Genomic DNA, 23,726 nt, shown 5'->3' with positions numbered 1-23,726 from the left:
TTCCCCATTCTGTGAATATGGCCCAAGAGAAAGTTTACAGACAGGACAGATGTTGTACACATTTCTCGTCTGTCCATCCCCACTCTGCCCCCAAGTTTGGCACTCTGAGGACCAAGATATATTCACACACCATCTATAAAAGATATCAGTATTAAAACAATTGTTTTAATGATATTCAGCTTCTGGGATTAAAAACATAAAACCCAAACTAAAAAACATAAAGTGTTTTGGTCAGTTCATCTTTTCCTATCAACTACTAAAAAAAAAATCTGTTTTCTTTTTTAAAAATTTAAATATTTACCACAGTGTCTAAATTTCTTTGAACTTGCTCTCTATAGACAAGTACAGGTGCAAAATCTTTTCTAAAGTATTCAGGTCCATCAAGTTTGCTGGGCACTACCTCATCCCTTTTGAATCTCTTCCCAGCAACCCAGGACTTGGAAAAGCTGCAGGGTAGTTGAGACTGCCACGACCCCAGGGAGGTGGCCTTCACAGGCACAGCAGCCACCAAGCCTGAGCCATTCAGAGGATGAGGCTTTTTATCTTCCCCTTTCACAATGTCTGAATACCCTGAGGGGATCTTCCATCAATAATGCATGAGCAGCAAAAAGAACATTCTCTACTCAATATGGAGTAACGGCAAAACTCACAGTGGGTTCAAAAGGATTGATTGGGTGTTATACTGATATCTGATTTAACTTCCTGGGAAAATTTAATTTTTCATAGACCAAAGACCTAAAATTAACCTTTTAACCTTCTGTTTATAAATGATCTTTCCCAAGGGAACCAAAAATGTTTAAAAAACACTTTTAATGAAAGCAGAAGGCTGAAAAAAGTGAGTATTTCAGTACCCAGGAGGTTTGTTCAAGATCACACATAAAAACAGAATTAGAACTTAGTTTACCTTACATTTACCTAAAACATTCTTAATTAGATTACTTTTTTGCACCTTTAATGATTATTTTCAAGAGTGTGTTATAGGGGCTTTAAAACACACTCTCATTTTTCAACTGTCAATTCTCGTATATTCAAGAAAAGGAATTTGGAGTATTCTGCACTCTATTTCTCCTTTTCTAGTAATTCTCCTTGTCCTTTAATAGTAAAACAATCAAACAGCATGTCATAAGCTTTAGAGAAGCTGAATTGGAAACATTTGTTAAACAGAAATAATAAATTCTGATTTATGATTACCCATCTATGCCTTTAAATTCAAAATTCTTATGTACTGATGTAGCATAGAAAATCTGAAATGGTTAACAATAGTGGATTATAGAAGACCTTAAAGATAGCTTTATTTCCCCAAGTTTGTTCAAGCTGATCTTCAAAAGAACTTGAATTTTTCAGCACACCCTGAGGGGAGAAGCAGCCAAGAATCTTTCTGGAAAGTAAAGAGTAGCTGATCTAGGCTTTTAAAATATGCCATGGATGATCCTCACAAACATACAAAAATTACTTGTATTTATTATTCAATGAAGTAGCTCTCCCTTTCATTAAGCCTTGATAGCTTTTTCATTATTTATTAGTTGATCAGAAGACAAACAAAACATGAGAATGGATAAATCATTCTTTAACTTCATAAGAATTATATCTAAAGCCAAGATCTCTTTTCAAGAGGATGAATGAAGAATGCACATACATACAAAATAAAAAGATATGCCAACAATGGCCACTGAGGTACACGTATCAGATTCCTCCAAATGCTTGGCAAAACAGGTAGGACGGCAGGCTCTGGGGACCAGGAGGCTTGGCTTCAAATTCCAGCTCCACTGCTCTTGATATGTATCATCTGGGGCAAGAAACTTTCTCTAAACCTCAGTTTCCTCATCTGGAAAATTATTAATGGTACTCATCTTGTACAAGTGTTCTATAGACTAGGAAAGAATATAACTCATGAAAAAGACAACACATTTTCTAGCAAAAAATATAAGCTCAATAAATGTTAGCTGTTATTATTACTAGTAGAAGTTGTACCAGTAGCAGGTACTGCAACTGTGCAATGGAGAACTGAGAAGTGATAACTAATGCCTCATGTACCCATCATCTTCACTGAATGAATTGTTCCACAGTAGATTATTCTAACTAATGCTTATATTTTTAAGCATTAATTTTTTTTATTCCAACTACTTGGAAGAAAATGCTTTTTAAATGCAGTTCATCATGCCTAGTTTAATAGGGTAGAGAATATCTTCCTCGGTAATTCAGGACCATCTTTAAGATCAATAGTTACCGTCTTATGCAACTTGTGACTGTACAGAGGTGTTGCCAGGGGCTACCCAAGTGGGGAGGCTTCAAGCGGCCTTCCATCCAACTGTCAGGCTTTTCTTGAACCAGGTGACTCTTTTGGGAAAACGAAATCTCAGAAAGGTTCAGAGGAAACCAAATCTCCCAGGGTCACACGTAGCTAATACATGAGGGAACAGTGACTTGAACCCCAAAGTGTCTGGCCTGAGAATCAGTGCTCCCTTTGTACTCCACACTGTACTCAGTTGTCACTGTATTTAGACCATAGCACCGGAAACTCTGCAAAAGAGCTATGAGGATTTGAATTCCATTTGACTAAATGTTTGACAAGGTCAAAGACCACAGGTACAAAAATGCCTAATATTAAAACAAAGACAAATAATTATTTCTCCAATTTTGTCTTGTTTGTGTTGATATTCAAAGGAATTCGAATTCCTTAAGCATACATTGACAGAGGAAGCATCCTGGAAGCTTGCTGTACCTGACTTGCTGTACATGAGCGAGAAGCTGACCAGGTGGGACATTTCTGTAATCACTTGCTGTGATTTTACTGTCCTCAATTCTCTTTCATAGTTGTGGTAGCTAACAACAACAACAATGGCTTATGTTTATTAAACATGTACAGGGTTCTAGAAACTGTGGTTAAGTCCTTTACACAATCACAGCTCTCCTGAATGTACTCAGAATTTACAAAGTGAACAATTAACGTGCCAGCGTAAATACGTTTTTAAAAATATTCATTTAAATTTATTAAGCAATCCAGAATTCATGAATCCATGTAAAAACATTCAAAATTTACATTTATGTTTAGTAAATATATCTCCTGGATTTAATGGCAGAGAACACAGCACTAGTTCCTGTTTAAATCCTGGTTATTGAGTTCTACATTCAGTGGAGGCACAGCTTAGATGGAAGCAATGAAGGACGTATTTTGGAACAAAGTTAAGTTTCTTGTAAAGAAGAAAAATTATGCTTATGTCTATTCTTTCTCTTTTTCCAAGTTTTCCTTCTTCCTTATTCTCTCATTTCAGACTTTACCTTTAAGCAAAAAAGAAATGCTTGGAAGAATAGTAGTTGCGAATGACCAGGCATTGCCACCCTCAAACCTAAGTGCAACCATGTTCTTTTTCCTTCTTTCTTTTAGTACCAGGAGGATAGCTCTTTCTCAATACTAAAACCAAATCTACTCAATCTTCTGTCAGTGCCTGCATGCCTAGGTTTTAGTGAGCAATCAGTAGAAACCTACTCTCAGTAGTGAGTCATTGTCAGTATATTGTTCTTCTCTGAACATCTACAAACACAAATTGGCCAGAATACCACGAAGAATGTTGAAAGTGAAGACAAAGTGAGAGGGGCTTAGTGATCTTAGTTCTATTCTAATCTTTGGTGGCTTCTTCATGGAGATAAACACAAGGACAGGAGGTTCTGTGCAAGTTACACTGGCTATGCAACTAGCCTCTCCTAATTGTAGAAGACCCACATGGAATCATCATATGATAAGAAATAATTGCCCCCACAAAGTACAACAAAATCTTGCCAATGGGTATTAACAGGCAAAAAAGTAAGCCTGGATTATAGTATACTTTTTAAAGGAAATACAGTTGTAGTACATTTAATACAGACACACGCACGCACATGCACACGCACACACATGCACACATCCTTACATCAGACTAAGTGTAGAGGGACTTGGGACCTGCTTAAAGGATAGGGACTATTTGTAAGTCATATATTTATTGCATGAAACACATCCTCCCAAAAGGCTTAAAAGAAGGTGCCTTTCTTCATATGTTTAAACAGTATCCTTGCAGTTTTGGTTATATAATGGCATTTCAAATAAGATCCTTTTATAATATATTTGGAAAGAAAAAAAGTGAAAGAAGCCCTATGTGAGTCATCATAAATGGCAAATTAGTAAAGTCTAAATTCTCAAGATTTTGTTTATTTATGATTGGGACCCCATAAGAATTTCCCCCAGCCACTATACTTCCCAAAGTTGCCCTGAATCCCCCAATCTGGTGAGTAAGCCAACATTACTTATCCACATGTCTGGAGGAATGCCCAACTACGTAACCCCAAAGAAAGGCACTGGACCAAGATACTAAAAATTTGATTCAATGCAGCAAAGGTAACTTTCCCAAAGCTTTTGCACTTTCCAGTCACGCATGTTCTTCCTCCTAGAGCACCAGCACAGTTAACACACTGTTTCTAGAAGCTCCTGTAAAGATTTATAACTTTAGCTGGAAGAAAAGCTGGCGATTTTCCTTTCTATTCCATGACTGCACTCATAAGCTACTTACTGCAGCCCAGCAAGGCTCTCCTCGCCTGGACGGACAGCCTTCCTGGAGAGCCGACAAGTGCTGATGGATACACCTGCCCAAGCATTACTGAGGCTTTGAGAGGCTGCTACTGCCACGTTCCTGGCACTCTTCAACCCAGCCCTCTGGACTACAGCGTTTCCCCTCAGATGCAGCAAAATTCTGAGACGGAACTAGCCTTCAAATTCTAACCTAGCCCCCTCTCAATTCAATTTCTTCTCTGGGCAGCACTGAAGAAGCAATGTGTTCTTGGTATTTGAAGCTGATTTTTATGTTTGCAATAGTGTCAGTTTGATTAACCCATTATTACAAAACTACAGTTTTTAATGAAGCTCCATTTCACCATAACATCTAAAATACTGCAGCTGAAATTAATTAATTAAACCCAGAAGAAAGTAATAACAGACTTCCCTATTTCAAATACATAATGGGAAGCTGCTGTTTTATTCTTCTAATTATCTAAGAATGGACAGAGTAATATACCCTCCCTATCAACAGATTTCAAGAATCTGCTTTTATCTTTTTCTTTCTTTTCTCTAGTCAGAGTTCTTGTTAATGGCAAGAACAAATCATAATTTAATTATCTGACACTGACTGGCAATCTATCCACTTCTTTTTAATTGGAACCATTTCACAGAACTGTCCATAAAGGTAGACTTTGCATAACTAATAACCTTCATAAATAAGAACTTTGGAAACCTCATAGAAAGATATAAAACATTTGAACATAGTCACTATGTTCCCACTTCATTTAACACTGGGGAACAGAATTTTCCCTGCAGTGAACATAACATGGCTAATTCCGAAAGCACGAAACAGATGGCCCGGGTAGCACAAAACTGCCCAAAAGTCAACTTGGCCACCCCCTCACATACGTACGCATCACAATGATACAGAGTGACTCAGAGGTGAGGCTCTATTTGTGAGTACCAGGGAAGGCTTTTCAGGAGACTGAGTCTTTCACCAACCTGTCAAATCTAATTAAAAGGGGAGTAACAGCTTCCTAAAAACATGATGGGAAATTTGGTTATAGCCAAATATCACTTTCACGGCCTTAAGATAAAATATATACTTAATAAGCCTGAAAATAGTTTGGAGTCAGTCTCTAGAACACAGTTATTATTCTGGTAACTGGAGTTAGGAAAGTGTGGGTGTGTGGTTTGTGTGTGGATGTGTGACTCCGGAAAATTGTACAAGTATTCTCTTTAAGGAAACAAAGCCTGTGGAGCTGAAAATCATAAACTAATTTTCAGGTGGGCTCACTCCTTTTATAAAATGTCAGGCTCCTTGGCAGTAAGTTTTTGAAATAGAGATACCAATAAATTATTTAAAATATGACTCCATTCTCAATTCACAATATTTTCGTCCACACACAACTCTGCAGGAACTGGACTAAGTCAAACTGGAGTTGCCCAAGGCAGCAGGTTCTTTTTGCTGTGCAGGGTACCAATATCACGGTGGTTTATTGAGAAAGCATCACTTGCAGTCAAACAACCTGGGCTGTCTGGCCACGGTCCTAATCTATTAGGTGTGTGCAGTGGAAAGAACACGGGTTTGGGAATCAGATCTGAGTTTCAATCTGAGCTCTGCCACTGTAGCTACAGTTTGACCTTGATCAAGTCCATTAATTTCCCTGAGTTTCAAATTCTTATTTGTAAAATGAAGGCATGATATTAACACCTTCACTAACTTGCAAGATTGTCTTGAAGATTAGTTATAAAGTATGTAAAACGCTTAGGAGTGAGTAGCCGCTCAATAAATAGCAACGGTTATTTTCACAATGATTATACATTAATTATACTAATAATACTCACCGAGTTGTTAGGGTCAAATTAAATAATTTTGTGATGTGCTTAGACAAAAGCACTGTAGGCATTTCAGCTTTAAAATTGGATGAAAGATAATTTTAAAGTGCAGCTCCTGCCCCTCATTTGTTTTGATTATCAAAATGTCGTTACTGAATAACTGTTATAGTCTCACCAAACGTTCCTGCCTTCAAGGAACTCGCAAGCTAAGGAGCACAGGCTCTGGAGTCAGACGACTGAGTGTTAACTTCTAGCTCAGCTACTTCCTAGCTGCGTACCCTTGAGTAAGTAGCTTAACTTCTTTCTTTTTTTTTTTTTGGTGAGGAAGATCAGCCCTGAGCTAACATCCATGCCAATCCTCCTCTTTTTGCTGAGGAAGACTGGCCCTGGGCTCACATCTGTGCCCGTCTTCCTCCACTTTATATGGGACGCCGCCACAGCATGGCTTGACAAGCGGTGCCTCGGTGCGCGCCCGGGATGTGAACTCGGGCCGCCAGCAGCGGAGTGCTCGCACTTAACCACTACGCCACCGGGTCAGCCCACATAGCTTAACTTCTTAAAGCCTTGACTTTTTCATCCAAAAAGTGCAGGTAATAATAACAGCACTCTCCTCACAGACACCAGAGGGTTAAATGAAACAATCCATGTAGATTTCTCACAATGTCTGGCACATAGTAAGTACTCGGTATATGTTAGCTGTTATTATCTAGTTAGTGACAATGCACGATCATATCTGCTACAGGTGAGGAACTGAGGCTGAGAAAGCTTCAAGAATCTTGCTGCTGCTAGAAGTAAAGGCAGGAATTTCCTCCCAGGTCTGTCTGACTTCAAAACTCATATTCACCTCTTCTGCTATTAAACTACTCTTAAGCCAGGCTCAATCATTATATATTAACAAATATTTATTTTGTGTTTACAATGTCCTAATCAAAGTGCTTCCTGTTGGGGATATAATAATGAAAAAGATTGAGGGTATCCCTGGCCCTAGGAAGCTTATGTATCTGAGGCAAGCAGACAAGACACAGGAAAATAAGCATGCCATGTGACCTGACAGGAAAACACACAGGACTAAGCGAGCACCACACAGGAGGAGCAGGGAAGCAAATAAACAGGGAACTTTTTTTTTTAATTTTATTTATTTTTTATTTTTATTTATTTTATTTTTTTGTGAGGAAGATTGGCCCTGAGCTAACATCTGAGCCAATCTTCCTCTACTTTGTATATGGGATGCTGCCACAGCATGGCTTGACGAGCAGTGTGTAGGTCCACTCCCGGGATCTGAACCCACGAACCCCAGGCCACCAAAGCGGAACACGCGAACTTAACCCTGTGCCACTGGGCGGGCCCCAACAGAGAACTTTTTAGAAGACACAAATACGGCACTAAAACTGCTTACATAACCTCACACTTGACCTTTTCTTAAAACTAAAACTTCGTGAGATGTCCAGCAGCTGTGGACATTTGAGTATCAAGGATTTAAGTTGCAGGAGGTAAGTGCACCAAAAAGAGGGAAAATGCTTATGGACTGAACTCAGTAGAGCAAGTACATGCAGGATAATGTCAAGGGTTTGAGAAAGAGCCCCTTGTCCAAACAAACCTTCATCTTCCCCACCAAGTGCCAATCTTTTTAAACAAGGGGCAAAACTTTTTCTTCTACAACTAGGAAGAGACTTTAAACGCAATTGGCTTTCTTTTTTTTTTTTTTTTTTTTTTTAAAGATTTTATTTATTTTATTTTTTCCCCCCAAAGCCCCAGTAGATAGTTGTATGTCATAGCTGCACATCCTTCTAGTTGCTGTATGTGGGACTCGGCCTCAGGATGGACGGAGAAGTGGTGCCTCGATGCGCACCCGGGATCCGAACCCGGGCCACCAGCATTGCAGCGCGCGCACTTAACCACCAAGCCACAGGGCCGGCCCTTTTTTTTTTTTTTTTTTTTTTTAAAGATTTTATTTATTCAGTTTTTTCCCCCCAAAGCCCCAGTAGATAGTTGTATGTCATAGGTTCACATCCTTCCAGTTGCTGTACGTGGGACTCGGCCTCGTGTTGGAGGGAGAAGTGGTGCCTCGGGGCGCTCCCGGGATCCGAACCCGGGTCGCCAGCATCAGAGCGCGCGCACTTAACCGCCAAGCCACAGAGCCGGCTCGCAATTGGCTTTCTTAGGATGGACAGCACACAACCGGAGGCACGGTAAGGCATGAATGACTGACAGTAGACCCTTCCTGTGGGTGAATTTTGAGGAGGACAGAATGAAAGGGACTGGAAGGGAGGAGCAGGGGCATGGAGAACGGGACTGGGAAGCAGGGAGAACAGAAAGGAGGTAAACTGGCTAAGGAATCTAAATAATGCAGCCGATACACCGGTACTGTCCAGAGTCTCATATATATACATACATATATATATGTATGTATATATATGTATATATACACATATATACAATTAACCTGTAATTAGCAAGACAAAAAATTGCTTTCTGAGAGGAGGCGGGAGAAGGATTGGGGATGGGAGAGAAAAGAGACAGAAGCAGCTTAAAATTTCAGGCGTCCTCCAAACTGTCCCTAATCTAGTGAAGGCTGACGGTGTTGTCCACCTACTCACGGAAGCAAACTGACAAAGAGCCCACAGACAGCTCTGTGTGGTGTTTGGAATTAGACTCAGGCCGTTTTCCTATTCATCTGCATGCAGGGATGACAGTGCTTGGCAGAAGACGATCTGTTCAAGAATAATTAGATTCCCCCTCACTTCTTGCCGTGGTGGCAGAAGCACCCAGTGTATTTACAAAACCCCATTCTGCTTCCATCTGCATCCATGTTTGCTGATCAAGTTAAAGCCGGAGCTGCACGGCACATTTTTCACCGTAATCCAACTTTGCCTCAGCAAACCCTAAGGGAAAGGAGGGCATCCTGCTCTCCCAATTTCCCAGGCCTAGGAAAGGCTCTCCTTCAGGAGCAGCAGCAGCTTCGATGATTTATTGCTGGAGAAAGGCCGCGCCTCAGAGGACTCACGTGAGGAGCTGCAGGGACAGCCAGGGGAGCAGCCCCCATTTAGTGTGAGATAGGAGAGAAGAGCTGGAAAACAGCCCCCACGAAGAACATGCCTTGATTACACGTGGAAAGCAATGTGAATCAGGACGTGCTCTGTGGCTATAATTCCACACTAGGATTTAGAGGCCAAGACTAAAGGGTGGAGAAAAGATGGAAGGACGACGAAAAGATGGAGGAAAATCTTAGATGTTTAGAGTGCCTGCTATTCAACAAGCCCAGTGCTGGGCACGTTACACAGCTACCTCAAAGAAAAGGTTACCTAGTGACATCTGAAATTAAAAGCACAAGTCCCATTCCTAGTCCTCCAACAACCTGCTGGGATTAACCTTTACTTGTGTAGTAAGTAAGGTGATAATGAGATGTTACAACTCTGCCATCAGGACCATGCTACGACAGAGTTCCTGCACCACCTAACCAGCCAAGGGCACTTGAAGGCTTGGTCTAGTGCTCTCGAGGAGTAGCAAGGAAACCCTACACGCCATGGCGGGTCCTCAGACAAATGCAGTGGGGTCAGCAATGCAGTCACCTTGACAGCAAGTCCAAGTAGAGTGGTAGGGACCAAAGGGTGATGGAGTGAGCTTAAGAAAAAAGGAGGAGATAAGAAGTGAAACCAAGGAGTAGAGACACCTCCTTTGAAAACTGTTTGTGTAAAGTAAACTAGAGAGATGGGGTAGTAACTGGTTGAGGATGTAGGGTAAGAGGACGTACGAAAAATAAGCAAGGTCTGATTAAAAAAAAAACCTCCTGCTGTATTTCAATTAAATAATAAAAACAAGTAGCACTAAGAAGAAACTTGGAGATCTAAATTGAAGCCTTTATTTTCTATATGAAGGAACTGAGACTCAGAGAGGTTAGGTGACTTCTTGTCCAAAACACAGAGCTAAGGAAGACCAGGCCTGATTTAGAATTCAGGACTCGGTCAACATCACTAAGCCTCTACTCCATCCACCACCACGCCATGCCATGTCCCTCCCTCTACCTCGACTTATACCCAATTTTAGTTTTGGTTTTGTTTTCACTAAGATGCTTCAAAAGACCTTAAAGATAAAGGTATCAGGGCCGGCCCCGTGGTTTAGCGGTTAAGTGCGCGCACTCTGCTGCTGGAGGCCCGGGTTCGGATCCCGGGCGCGCACCAACGTACCACTTCTCCGGCCATGCTGAGGCCGCGTCCCACATACAGCAACTAGAAGGCTGTGCACCTATGACATACAACTATCTATTGGGGCTTTGGGGGAAAAAAATTAATTAATTAATTAATTTTAAAAAAAAGATAAAGGTATCAGATTAACTAGAAGTGATTTTTTTTTTCCTTTCAGAGGAGAAATTTTAACTACTTTCACCAACAGAGGGATTAGGTCTGCTCTATGACAGAAGAGCATTAAAAATAATAAAGCACATAAAAAAAGCTTTTACTATTTTAATGAATTCAAAAGCTGCAAGCACTACTGATGTGAGCAACGTGTTCATTGCCCTAATCCAATGTAATCATGTTTATAAAATTATTCTGTTTAGGAATTTTTCTGCTACATCAGACAAAATCCAAAATGTGCCAAGTAGACAGAATATTAAAATTAATTTCAAATCCTGAGTGCCTTCAAAACAGAGATCAATATTCTAAGGACCATCTTTGAAAGTACCACATTGAAGCTTCCTGATGTGCAAAGATGGTTCTTCTGTCTACAATTTAACCCAAAGATTTCTCTGTTCTCCCATTTAACCCATGTCCTAAGAAATTCATGATTCTATACCTTTTTAAATCTGAATCAACCATTTACTTCTGTGTATAAGCAAGCCTTTTTTTCTAGGAAGCACATTTAACCTCTCTGCTCTTTTGCGTCTGCAGCTATAGCAAAAGAAATTCAGTTTCTGACTCACCTCACTGGGGTTGTTGATTCTCAAGAAGAAAACACCATAGTAACTTTTAGCATAAACATAAATTTGCTACACAAATGGTTTAATCTTTTAAGTCTCAGAAGAAAACATCAAAATCCCTTCTTTCCCAAACAACTTGAAAGCCCAAAGAAATAAACGTTACTCGAAGAAAGTATAACATAGGACACCTATAATAATACTCCCTTCTTTCTCAAACTGTATCACATTTCTTGGCTACTAGGTTCTCACCACTCTGCTATAATCTTGACACATCAAGCTTAGATATTAGTACTCAGGTAACTGTGTGGGCAAAAATGAATTTAATGAAGCAAAGTTAATTGCATTTCACTTATTTTGAGATTTCGTATTTTTTGCTGGAGCTCACTCACTCTGAACACATTATTTCAACAAAAAAAGCAAGTCGCCAATCTCAGGTTCAGCTTTAATTTCAGCAAGAGCACAGCAGTAGTTATAATTAAACTTGGAAGAAGAGTTCAATTCATCTTCCTACAGATATGTGATTAAAACAACTCATTCCAAATTATTCCAAAATCCTGTCCAGTTATCATAAAATGATTATGCCACGTTCAACAACCCCCAAAAGCTCACTAAAACTCCAGTCTAGAATACAGAACATTAGGCAAAATCCTCTATACCCAAAATTTGTAACAGAATATATTATAAATTTCAAAATAAATATGAATATTAAATGAGTGAATTGGTAATTAAGCCTTTTGTAATTAGGGGTCAACTACCTCGTTTATCATTTCCTAGATTCTTCCATTATCATCTTACTGTCTATAGTCTAACACTACTGTTCCAAGTTTCCCCTGGAATCAGGGAAACAGACCATCCCATCTTCTAAGTAGGCCTAGTAAGGAAGTCTAATGAAGCATGTTTTACATCTACTGGTTAAAATGATTTATTACTATATTGCTAATTGTAGACATACTAATGTTTCTGTCTGCATAAAGCCTAAGAATAACCCAAGTGGACAAACTGCGACTCAAACCAAGGATTTCTCCTCTGCAGCCATGGAGAGGATAGACTGAGACTATTTGTCCAAGGAAGGAAAGGCCTGACCCAACCACCGAAAGACAGCAGAAGTAGGGACACAGGGAAGAGGCCACAGGGGACAGAACCAAAAACATTCTTCCGTGTTACCACGGCAATACCCTAGTGGCTTGTTTCCCCATCTAAAGCCCTGCCAAAAAAAACCCACAAAGATTTGGAAAATAATACCCCCGGTTTACCAACCTGAAAGATATTGGAGAAAGAAGCCTTGTTTAGAAGCTTGGCTCCAGGTTGAAATAATATTCGACAGAAATTATCACTCAAAATATTCTTTGAGGGGAAAAAAAATAGCCCTGTAATCCCCATTTCCATATGTTATTATGTCTTTCTACATGCAGAATGGAGTCTGTATCAGGTAGTGAGTCTTTCTGATATAGCAAAAAAAAGTATGAGGTTTGAGGCTAAGCAATTTAATATCTTGGCTCTGCTACCTATTAAATATAGTGCAATGAACAAGTAACTTTAATCTCTGACCTTTCGTTTCCCAATTTGCGAAACAGAGATAATAACTCTGTCTTGAAAGACTATGGGAAGAACGGAAAAACAAAATAAGACTTGAAAAGGACCTAGCTGAGGGCCTAACATTCAGCAGACAGTCAATAAATAATTATTTGTTTATCTCTTTCCCACAATCTCCATTCTACCAGTAGACGGGTTTGACATCACTTGATTAGATAAGCAAATACTTGGCTAGTTATGAAAAATATCTTTAAGGTTCATTTCAGCCTTGGGAGTATATTCAATACCATATGGGGTATTTTAAGAGCCTACGTTGTGTATACACACGGATGGAGACATAACAGAGCATGTTTGGCATTCTAGTAGACTTACTCTCCAATCATCTTCCAGTGGGAGGAACCAAGAATCTTCCAAATAAAGTAATCATCCTAAAGGAAGAAGTAGATGCTTACAAATTTGGTCAAGGGACAACGGAGGAGAAAAGAGAAGAGGGAAATTTTAAGTAGACCACCCCGATCCCCAGGTCTGAGGTCAGCGTCCTCAAGTGGGGGGGGGGGCAAAACAACAAGAAATGAAGAACTGCTTTACTAAAATCGCTGTTTCTGGAAGCGCAAGACAGCACTACTTCCTTTGGAGCCTAAAAAGCAAAATATACTCACCGGAGGTGAAGGGTTCAGCCTGATGGCTGCTGGAGCAGGAAACAAAGATGAGAAAGTCTGGGTGATGAAAGAGCAGAAGCTCCCAGCAGGTGGCACACATCTTGAATAGAGAAAAGATAGCTGAGGATGCCTCGCACCTGTAAGCAGGGATGATGACGCTAGAGAAGTGGAGGGAAGAGAGTATCTATGAACACAGCCTGGGGGCAGTGGTGCACTAGACTGGCCAACCACAGGGACTTTCAGAACTGAATTGGAGGGAGGAACTTATAATTGGGTATGTGGAAACAGAGCATGGGAAGCATCATTTTGTTGCTATTTTCATCCTAAATTAGCGTAACCTGGTAAATCAAGTTATGTCACCTCAAACTAGATGCTTATTACGAGAGAAGAGTAAGGGAACCACTATTTTCTATGTACTTATTATGTATTTTAAGCAGTGAGTGAGGCTTTTTCTCATTTAATTCACGTAATTTCACTCTAAAAAACAGAATAGCAATTTTATTTAGACTTTTGAATGAAAGCATATTTAATTTTGATGACCCAGCTATATTCTTTGAGTATATCACCAAAAAGATAAATCACCCTGGAATTTACATCAAGTATTTTTATTGATTTATTTGGAAAATGTACCTATTGTGTAAGCAGCGGTTCTCAAAGCAGCTCTCAAAGACCCTTTCAGAGGACCTGAGAGGTCAAAACTATTTTCATAATAATCCTAAGATATTATTTGCCTTTTTCACTCTCATCTCATGAGTGTACAGAGGAGTTTTCCAGAGGCTACACATTATGTGATATCACAAGAGACTAAATGCATAAGTAGATATAAGAACTCAGTTGTTGTCTATTAAACCAGACATTAGAGAGATCGGCAAAACTATGAAACACTGCCACTTTTCTCACTAATTTTTTCATTTTTGAAAATAGTTACTTTTCATAAAAATATTTATATTAACATTTAATGGATTTATTTTATTTATTTATTATTTTTTTTTAAAGATTTTATTTATTTATTTTTTCCCCCCAAAGCCCCAGTAGATAGTTGTGTGTCATAGCTGCACATCCTTCTAGTTGCTGTATGTGGGACGCGGCCTCAGCATGGCCAGAGAAGCAGCGCGTCGGTGCGAGCCCGGGATCCGAACCCGGGTCGCCAGCAGTGGAGCGCGCTCACTTAACCACCAAGCCACGGGGCCGGCCCTATTTATTTTTATTTATTTATTTTTATTTGTTTGTGAGGAAGATCAGCCCTGTGCTAACGTCTGCCAATCCTCCTCTTTTTTTGCTGAGGAAGACTGGCCCTGGGCTAACATCCATGCCCATCTTCCTCCACTTTATATGGGACGCTGCCACAGCATGGCTTGCCAAGCAGTGCATTGGTGCATGCCCAGGATCCGAACCAGCGAACCCCGGGCCACCGCAGCGGAGCACGTGCACTTAACCACTTGTGCCACTGGGCCGGCCCCTGGATTTATTATTTTAAATGAATTAATAAATGCTTTAAATTTTTCAGTTTTAATTTCTAACACAGTAAAAATTAATAGATAGAATCCATATAAAAATGTATCTTTGGAGTCCTCAATGATTTTGAAGAGTATAAAGGGATCTTGAGAACAAAAGTTTGAGAATCATTAGTGTATACCATGGTTCATCTGTCTCCTCCCAGTCCTAACTACAGGATATCAAGAAATGACATGACTGGGGTGTACCGTTTCTTGTGGCACAGTGGTTAAGTTCATATGCTCCACTTCCACGGCCCTGGTTTGCGGGTTCGGATCCCTGGCACGGACCTACATCACTCGTCAGCCATGTTGAAGCAGCGACCCATAAACAAAATAAAGGAAGACTGGCATACATGTTAGCTCAGGGCAAATCTTCCTCACAAAAAAAAGAAAAAAAGAAAAAAAAGAAAAGAAAAGAAATGGTATGACTCAACCTCAAGTCATGCTGACCTTGCCTGGCATAATTTGAAATCGAATTTTCTACAAAGATCAAGGAACGCACATCCTTTCTTCCTTTGCTCTTCCCAACTGAGTCGTGTTTCTTTCTGAGTTATGTAGAGAGCATTTTTTAAATTAACAAGTTGTTAGATTTCGAGGGTGCTATACTTTTGCTATTAATTTCTGGGGTTTTTTGTGCTATATTTATTGAGATTTTCATTTGGCCTAATGCATGATCAATTTTTATAATTAGTTTTATGATCATATATAAAAACAAATGAACTCCTTAATGTTCCTTATTCAAACCTTTCTCTTCTTGCTCTACAGATGCAGTGTTCCTCTTGAATCTCACTGAGAGTACTAACAAAACCAGTTTTCAAGTTTTCTCCTATTTCCTCAATTGCTTTGGAGTAAGTCCTTGACTCTTCACATGTAAAGAGATTTTTTATAAAAAATTGGCCTACATCATTCAGATTGATATATGCCCTCACAACCCACGTAAGTCCCTGTTCAGTTGTCCCCAGGAGTCATTCCCTGTGCAAAACCCGTAGATCAAGAAGCCAGCCGGTAAATTTCACCCTGCAGACTCTAAAAGCCAAAAAGTTTTAATAAAACTCAGACAGTCCAGGGCCGGCCCCGTAGTGTAGTGGTTAAGTGCGTGCTCTCTGCTGCTGGCGGCCCGGGTTTGGATCTCGGGCGTGCACCGACGCACGGCTTGTCAGGCCATACTGTGGCGGCATCCCATATAAAGTGGAGGAAGATGGGCACAGATGTTAGCCCAAGGCCAGTCTTCCTCAGCAAAAAAAAAAAAAAAAAAAAAAAGAGGATAGGCATGGATGTTAGCTCAGGGCTGATCTTCCTCACAAAAACAAAAACAAAAACAAAACTCAGACAGTCCACTGTGCGACAGACTACATGAAACGATACTATTGCTTACAGTTTGAATTTCCCAACAGTGGCATTAGTGCCAGCACGTTTCCTCCCTATTAATGCTTATATTCTGTCTCAGGTCCTTTGAGTGGAACCTGAAATATCTCAAGTATTAAGTGCTTCTTCTACAGGCAACAAATTGTGTATAGATTGATCAGTCAAAAATAGTGCCCAAAAAACACCTAATATGGCCAAAACTTTTTAAAGAAAATAGAATACCTCAGGAAAAGTAAACTTCCAAATGTGTGTTTTGGATGAAAAACCTTCCTCTTACTCTCCAGACCCACTGTGACCTTCCTTCTAATATGTAACCACTCCCCTTGCACTCTAGTCCTTGGAAACTCTAAGTTCTCCAAGGACACCAAACTCCTAAACCCTGTGCCCACTCCAGCTCTATTCCCTTTCCTACCCACCTGGACCCTAGGGGGCATCATTTAATTTCATGTAATTTCAACTCTTCTATCATCAACATCATCAACTCCTTTACTTTTTGTATTTGGGTCTCATCTACTCAGCAGAATGCAATACAGTGCTGTCAACAGAGCACTTTTTCTCCTCTAAACCAGGGAAGCACAAGTGAGTGCAGGCTCCAGAGCAGCACTGCCTGCACTTGAACATCACCCTGCTACTTATTAACTGTAGAACACTGAGCAATGTATTTAAACCTTTCAGTCACATCTCAAAATGGTGATGGTAATAAAAGGAGCTTATTTTATAGCATTGTTGTGGGGATTGAGTGGGGTACTACACATAAGGTGGCTGGCACAAAGTAAGCACTCCACATATGTTCACTATTTTTATTTGACATAACACTAGACCGCTAAGCAGTGATAGAGAAACTCATGGAACTCTGTGGACTAGTAGCTCTACAAATGTATGATGCCCAATTTATCCTTATAACTGTATGTGGCCCTGGAACCCTACCACATGGTCCAGATTCATTCCCTCAGAAGCTCTCTCAAACTTCCATCTCTCTGCTCAAGCCCCAACTCTCTGTATGTGCTTTTCTTCAACCGATGACCTTGCTTCCAATTTCACAAAGAAAACAGAAGCCACAACCCTGCTATCAACTTTCTACCCAACCCCATGAACAACATGTGTGCCCAGCCTTTAAATTCCTCCCCTTCTTAGAGGAATAGTCCTTCTCCTACGCAGACAATCCATTCTCCCGTGTTGCACGTTTCTTCCTTCCTGCTTCCTTTACAGATCTTGCTCCAGCAACCATAACTTCTACTTCCTTACCTTCAGTCTCTTTCTCTCCCCACTGACTACACTTCCCCTCAGCCTAAAAACCTGCTCAGAGTTTTCCATCTTAAAACAAAGTAAAACAAAACCTTCCTCTAATTCCATTTACCTCTAGCTACAACACTTTATTTCTCCCTTCACAGCCAGGTTGCTAGAAAAAAATCTCTGCACTTGTTATTTCCATTACCCAAATTTTCAATATTTTATAACATGTACTGTGACATCATTCAGCACTACATCTAATCCTGCTTTGGTATCCAATGACCTCTTACACGCAAAGTGAGATATCAAGAACCAAGGTTCTACCTGATGCTACTCCATTCAGCTCCAGATTCTGCTCTAGTGGGAAATCTGTTGATACTAGTAAAGTGACTCAAGGCTTAAGTCTTCAGAGTCTCACCCTGGCTCACAGCACAGAAAGGGGCCCAGTACACACTTCAGAGCTATGTAGCTTCATCAATGGTGTTACAACAATCTTAGATGCCGAAGCCAGTAGTCCTCCTAGTTAATCTTTCTTTTAATACAGTCTCAGATCCAATGTTTTCTCCTCTCCTTTCTTTTAAAAACAATAGGAAAGTACTTAACATTTTATAATTATCACAGTAGTCATGCAGGAAGATTTCCTGAACCTGAAAGCTCCACAAATTTTGCAAGAAGCACCACAACACGGAAAGAGCTCTTGCTTTATTGTTTCTACATAATTAATTTATGACAATGACAACGTATTAATGAAATGAAGTTACTACAAAATGAACATTACACTAAACCAACAAAATGATTTAATAAATTAGTTTTCTTCACTCCCAAACTCCTTTATTCTAAATGAGACATGCACCTGAAGATGAGATTAAAAGGAATTAAGAAATTTAATAATAATAATTCTGGCAATTAGTCTAGCATTACTTTATACATGAAAAAGATTATTGCTTGATCTTTAGCTTTTTCTCCATGCCAAACTCCACTTCTTTAAGGACAATAAAAAACATAAAGCAGATACTTTTCATCCCTTTCATTCCATAATTTTCTTTATTCAAAACAGCAACCCAGTAGGAATAGTCCACTGCTTGTTTCTATATATGTTGATGAAATAAAAATATAAAGTTGCAAGCCCATCAACCAGCTCTTCTCTATAGTAATCAAAAACTACCTTCACTATAAAGAAAAATGTTATCAAACCAAATACCTTGATCAAATAATTTCTCATCAAAGCTGAGAAGGAAACATAATCATTCATTTACTGATTCATCTCACCAAACATTTATTGTGCTAGATGCTGGCAATAGAGTATCCACTTCCTGCCCTCAAGATTTTCAGAGTCAGCGGGAGAGGCAGAACCCAAACTACACCATGGCAAGAATCTCCTCCATCCTCAGCTAAGGCATTTCGTTTTTTTTTGCGGAGGGGAGGAAGATTAGTCCTGAGCTAACATCTGTCACCACTCCTCTTCTTTCTGCTGAGGAAGACTGGCCCTGGGCTAACATCCGTGCCCACTTTCCTCCACTTTGTATGGGACACCACCACAGCATGGCTTGACAAGCGGTGCATCGGTGTGCGCCAGGGATCCGAACACCAGGCCGCCTGCAGGGGAGCGCATGCACTTAACCGCTATGCCACTGGGCCGGCGCCTGCTAAGGCATTTCTAAGGACAGAATTTTTTAAATTAATGTTAAGGTCTGGGAGGTTTGTCTTGGCTCTTACCTTCAAATACCTAACTTGATTATTATGTGTTTATTATATACAAAAAAACTTTCTTGTTCACACTCATCATTTCAAGTAAACTTAGCTAATACCCTGTCATCAGGCAGCCCTTAGTCCCAGAAATCTGAGAAATGGGTAATAAAAAAGTGAAAGGAAATAAAACAACAACATGAAAAGGACTTTGAAAATCCTGCCTCTGGAACATTGTTGATGAGGGCAGAGGACAGGCAATTCACCACTACACAGAATTAAATTTTTTAGAGTTTAGATTCTAAACAAAGGAACTTTAGAATGCCATCTGCTAATACTCTAAAACTTGTTAACTCTACCTTATTTGGAAGTTGAGGATGTCCATGAAAATAAGTTCTATATCATGGTTATGATCCAAGGTTTACTCACAAAGACCCATTTCTTTGATTCCGTCAATAAACATTAAATGTCTGTGAGGCATTGTGCCAAGAGAGTTTGGGATCTAAAGTCAAATAAGACCCAATCTCTGCCCTAAGGAGCTTGGAGTCTAGTGGAGGAAACTAAATTAATGTTTACAGGAGAGTGCTCTAAGTGTCTTCTAGAATTATTCACAAGGTATTTTGGAGAGAAAAGAAAAGGGGAACCCAAATCAGACTGAGAAAGGAGAGCTTCCCTGTAAGAGGTCATGTTTGAGCTGAATTTGAAGGTCAAGTAGAAGTAGCTATAAGAAAAAGGAGGTAGTAGGTATAAAGGTAAAACAAACCAGATTTGATGGCTGATTGGATGATGGAGGTGGGTAGCACAAAGGAGCTTGGAATGACTCAGGTGGCTAGTTGGGGTAACCGATTCAAGGTGGACACCATTTATGGAGAAAGGAATCATAGAAGATATTGTTACTGCCCAAAAAGGGGGTTCGTCTGCCCACCACAAGACATGCCAACAGTCAAGAGGCAAGGAGGGAGGAGAGAAAGCACTTTATTGCAGCTTGCTAGCAAGAGGGGAGATGGCTGACTAATGTCCAAAAGAACCATCTTACAGAACAAAGACTACAGGCCAGTTATATAGGGGCTGGTCTCCAGGTGGAGGAGGCATCTGTTCTCTGGGTGGGGGCAGACATCTGGTCTTAGTTCCTGATAGTCTTTGTTTTACTGGATATGCCTCAGAGACCGGAGCAACGCCCTGTACCCTGATCATTCAGTTATCCTGGATGATGGCTATCAGCATAGACTCTCTGCCCAGGGGTCATCACATTCCTAAGGAACTCAAGAGAACAAAGTTATCAACTTATAGCAGCTGGGAGGGGCCATAAAATCCACAGAGCATGTCTGGGCTAATTAATCGGAGGTCATTCAAAGTTACAATAGGGTTTGTTTTCTACAATATGGCTTCCCTTATGTCAGCCTTGTGTTGAGCTGGTATCAATATGAAGGCAAAGATGAAAAGTTCAAATGCAGACCATGCAAAGTTTAAACCTTTGCCTTACATCTTTTAGAATAGTAGGGGGTTTCTATTTAGGGCTTATATCAGCAAACCTGAGGAGTCATATGACATTAAGGACAAGTGTGGCTCCGGGCACCACCGCAATAACAGTGCACAGCTGTGTTGTCTGTCCCGTCCCGTCCCCCACCTCACGTGGCATGACAGGCTCCACTTTCTTATCTGTTTGCAGCTGCACCTTGACAGCAAAGCATGCCTCAGGAAGCTGTGGGCAGCCTCAGTTCACAGATAAGAAAACTGAGGCAGAGAGATAGTAAATAACTTGCCCAAGAGCAAACAACAGGCAAATGGCCCTCTTGCCCCAGCCCCTGTGCTCTTCACCACACCCCATACTGCCTGATTTAAGAAACAGCCGAGATTCCTTTTCTGATGAACTCATGCTTTCCAAAGACAGGCTCACAATCATTAAGATATCATGTGCAGATCATCAAGGAAACAGATGCTAAGAGGCACTCCCTCTCAAGTTGTTCCTTTTAATCACATTGTTACATGCAAAGGCCTACTTTAACACTAGGATTCCTCTATAGCCGTTAAAGGGTCACCTGGGTAGCCCACCCCAAAGGGATGGAGTCTCCCCCTGCCACAACAATAAGCTTTGTCTTCTTTTCACAGGTCTTGCTTCCTTTGTAATCTATTGTTGTGGTTTATTACGCAAGAGACTAGCGTTAACTATATCAATTCCTAGCGAAACTGCTTTGAGAATCTGGAAACCAGGCCATATATTATGGGGTTTCTAAATTCTCAAGTGTCACAGAACCACATGCTTTTGATCACTACACTAAGGATCTGGACCTGTGGTTCAGATGGAAGGTGAGCTTTATAAAGAAATATGTTGCCAGTGAGATCCCAATAGGTTGAAGATTGCAGGAAGCTGAGATGCTTAAATTATTCTAGTTAATGGGCTTATTCTCCACTGGTTATGCACAGTACATTGAATGGACAGTTGCAGGTACAAATGGGGAGGCAAACAGACTTCTCAATAAGTAAAAAGGCAGGGAGCAGTGGCCAGGGAAGCACAGGTTTCAGATGAATTATTAAAGCCTGCACTGGTCCGCAGTTGAGGATATAACTGATTTCTAACTGAAAACATCTTATCCTGAATGCTGCTGCTTTAAGGTATAAATAGACTCATTATTCCCCCGACTCTCTTTCTCCATCATTGGTGAAAAATGAAGCAGCTCCATTGGTTGTAATTGATGCATCTGACACTAAAATTTCATTCTAGATACTGCCATCTTTTGAAATGCACAGTAAGGGAAGAAGAGCATCTTGACATGCAAAATAGCACGTTTTGACAGGAAGCCATTGAGATATATCTGAAAGAGAATTTTCTAGTGGGACAGAAATGCAGTTCTATTTGAAAGTTTACCACACATTTCAAATTTCATTTTGAGCAAACATGTTAGGATAAACAAATATGCAATGATTAAAAGAGGAAATTGGCTTTACTTTTTTTTAGAAATACCCAGTAAAGGTAGAGGAAGGTGTAAATGTTTACGTTTTCTTTTTTTATACAACCTATTTACTGAAAAATATGAAAAGCCACAAGGCACTTAGAATTCCCAGCACATAGTAAGTGTTCGATTTATTGATCTGAACTACATAAATATACACACAAAGAATATATAAATATGTAGATCATTAGTCCAATACCATTAATTCTTCTTCAATTTATTTTTCCTCTCAACAAACTGACTAAATCGAAAAAGTTGCTCTTTAATCCAGATAATACATTTTATATTCATTTAAGAAATATTTACTGAGCATCTACTTTGTATTAGACACAGTTCTCTGTGCAGACAGAGCAGTGAACAAGATACACTAGGTCCTGATTCTAATGGAGCTTAACTCTACAGAAACTGAGATGAACAGTACCAAGAAGTAAATAAAGAAGATAATTTCAGATAATGTTAATGATGTAACAACAATAAAACAGTGATGTTACAGGAATGTGAAAGGAAGAGCTACTTTAATGGGATGACCAGGGAAGGCCTCTCTGTGGCTTTCACTTTCAACTGAATCCTTAATGATGAGAAGGAGCCAGCCGTAAAAAAATATTTTTTTAATTTTAAGTGGTGGGGGAAGAACATGTATAACAGAATTAAATTCAGCTGCTTACAACAGAATACCAATAAAACGGTTTCCCCAAAAAGGGAGTTCTTTTTCTCACAGGGGCTCCACAATGCCATGGGGAGGGGGCCAAGCTCCTTATACTTTTCCCTTTGCCACTCCTAGTGTGTAGCTTTCCGCCTTAAGCTCAGGCAGAGGGTTGTTCTACTACTGAGCAATAAATCAGCATTCTGGTGAACAAGAACGGAGAAAAGTGAAGGGAAAAAGGCCCAGCCAGCCTAGGTGGTTTCTTCACATTGTAACCACGGGCCCTTTTAGAGCAAGTTCGAACAGACCCCTTCTCTTACCAACAGAGTGATTAAGAATTGTCTTTCAGAAAATTTGCAAAGTCATACAGCCAGATCATGCACAGAAGAAAAAATCTTGACCTGAAATGACGGAGGAACCAAAGATTCTCCTCCCCACGGAACTAAAGGACGGGGACATGACCGAAACTTAAAAGTCAGACTCTCATCAGAAGCTAGGGGGCGTCTATCATTCAGGAAGATCTGGTGTTAAAATTCCTTCCCCATCTTACCATAAATGTTTAAAACCTTACCATAGATGTTTAGAACCTTACCATACACGTTTAGAACCTTACCATAAATGTTTAGAACGTCATCATAAATGTTTAGAACCTTACCATAAATGCTTGAAGCCCACCAATCTAAACCTGTCCCATGAGCATTTCTGCGTGCCAGCCTGTTCTCTCTAACATCTTAAATTTCACCCCAAGTCCTGAATCACAGAGAAAGATCTGAGGGCACACATCCCCATCTCCCTGTAGATCGATCTCACAGAATAAAGCTGATTTCTTTTCCCAAAAGCTGATGCCATACTTAATTGGTTTGTTTATGTGCATCGAGTAGAAG

General features: G+C 40.2%; 1 protein-coding gene across 6 annotated transcripts in view; it reads right to left on the bottom strand.

The window, feature by feature from the left end:
• The window catches only part of SMYD3 (SET and MYND domain containing 3), a 736,966-nt gene that overhangs the window by 370,529 nt on the left and 342,711 nt on the right, over window positions 1–23,726 (bottom strand). The window contains exon 1 of one of the 6 annotated variants that reach the window (XM_087424457.1): window positions 13,472–13,495. The exons of the other annotated variants lie outside the window; for them this stretch is intronic. The gene's annotated coding sequence lies outside the window, so the exon portion shown is untranslated. Of the gene's footprint in view, window positions 1–13,471; window positions 13,496–23,726 lie in introns of those variants that run through there. 6 annotated transcript variants of the gene reach the window in all.

The sequence above is a fragment of the Ceratotherium simum genome, chromosome 36, assembly GCF_057802395.1.
Source record: "Ceratotherium simum simum isolate JZ-2026a chromosome 36, ASM5780239v1, whole genome shotgun sequence".
Lineage (NCBI taxonomy): Eukaryota > Metazoa > Chordata > Mammalia > Perissodactyla > Rhinocerotidae > Ceratotherium > Ceratotherium simum.
Note: the sequence above shows the minus strand (reverse complement) of the source record. Positions and strands in the feature narration are given on the sequence as shown.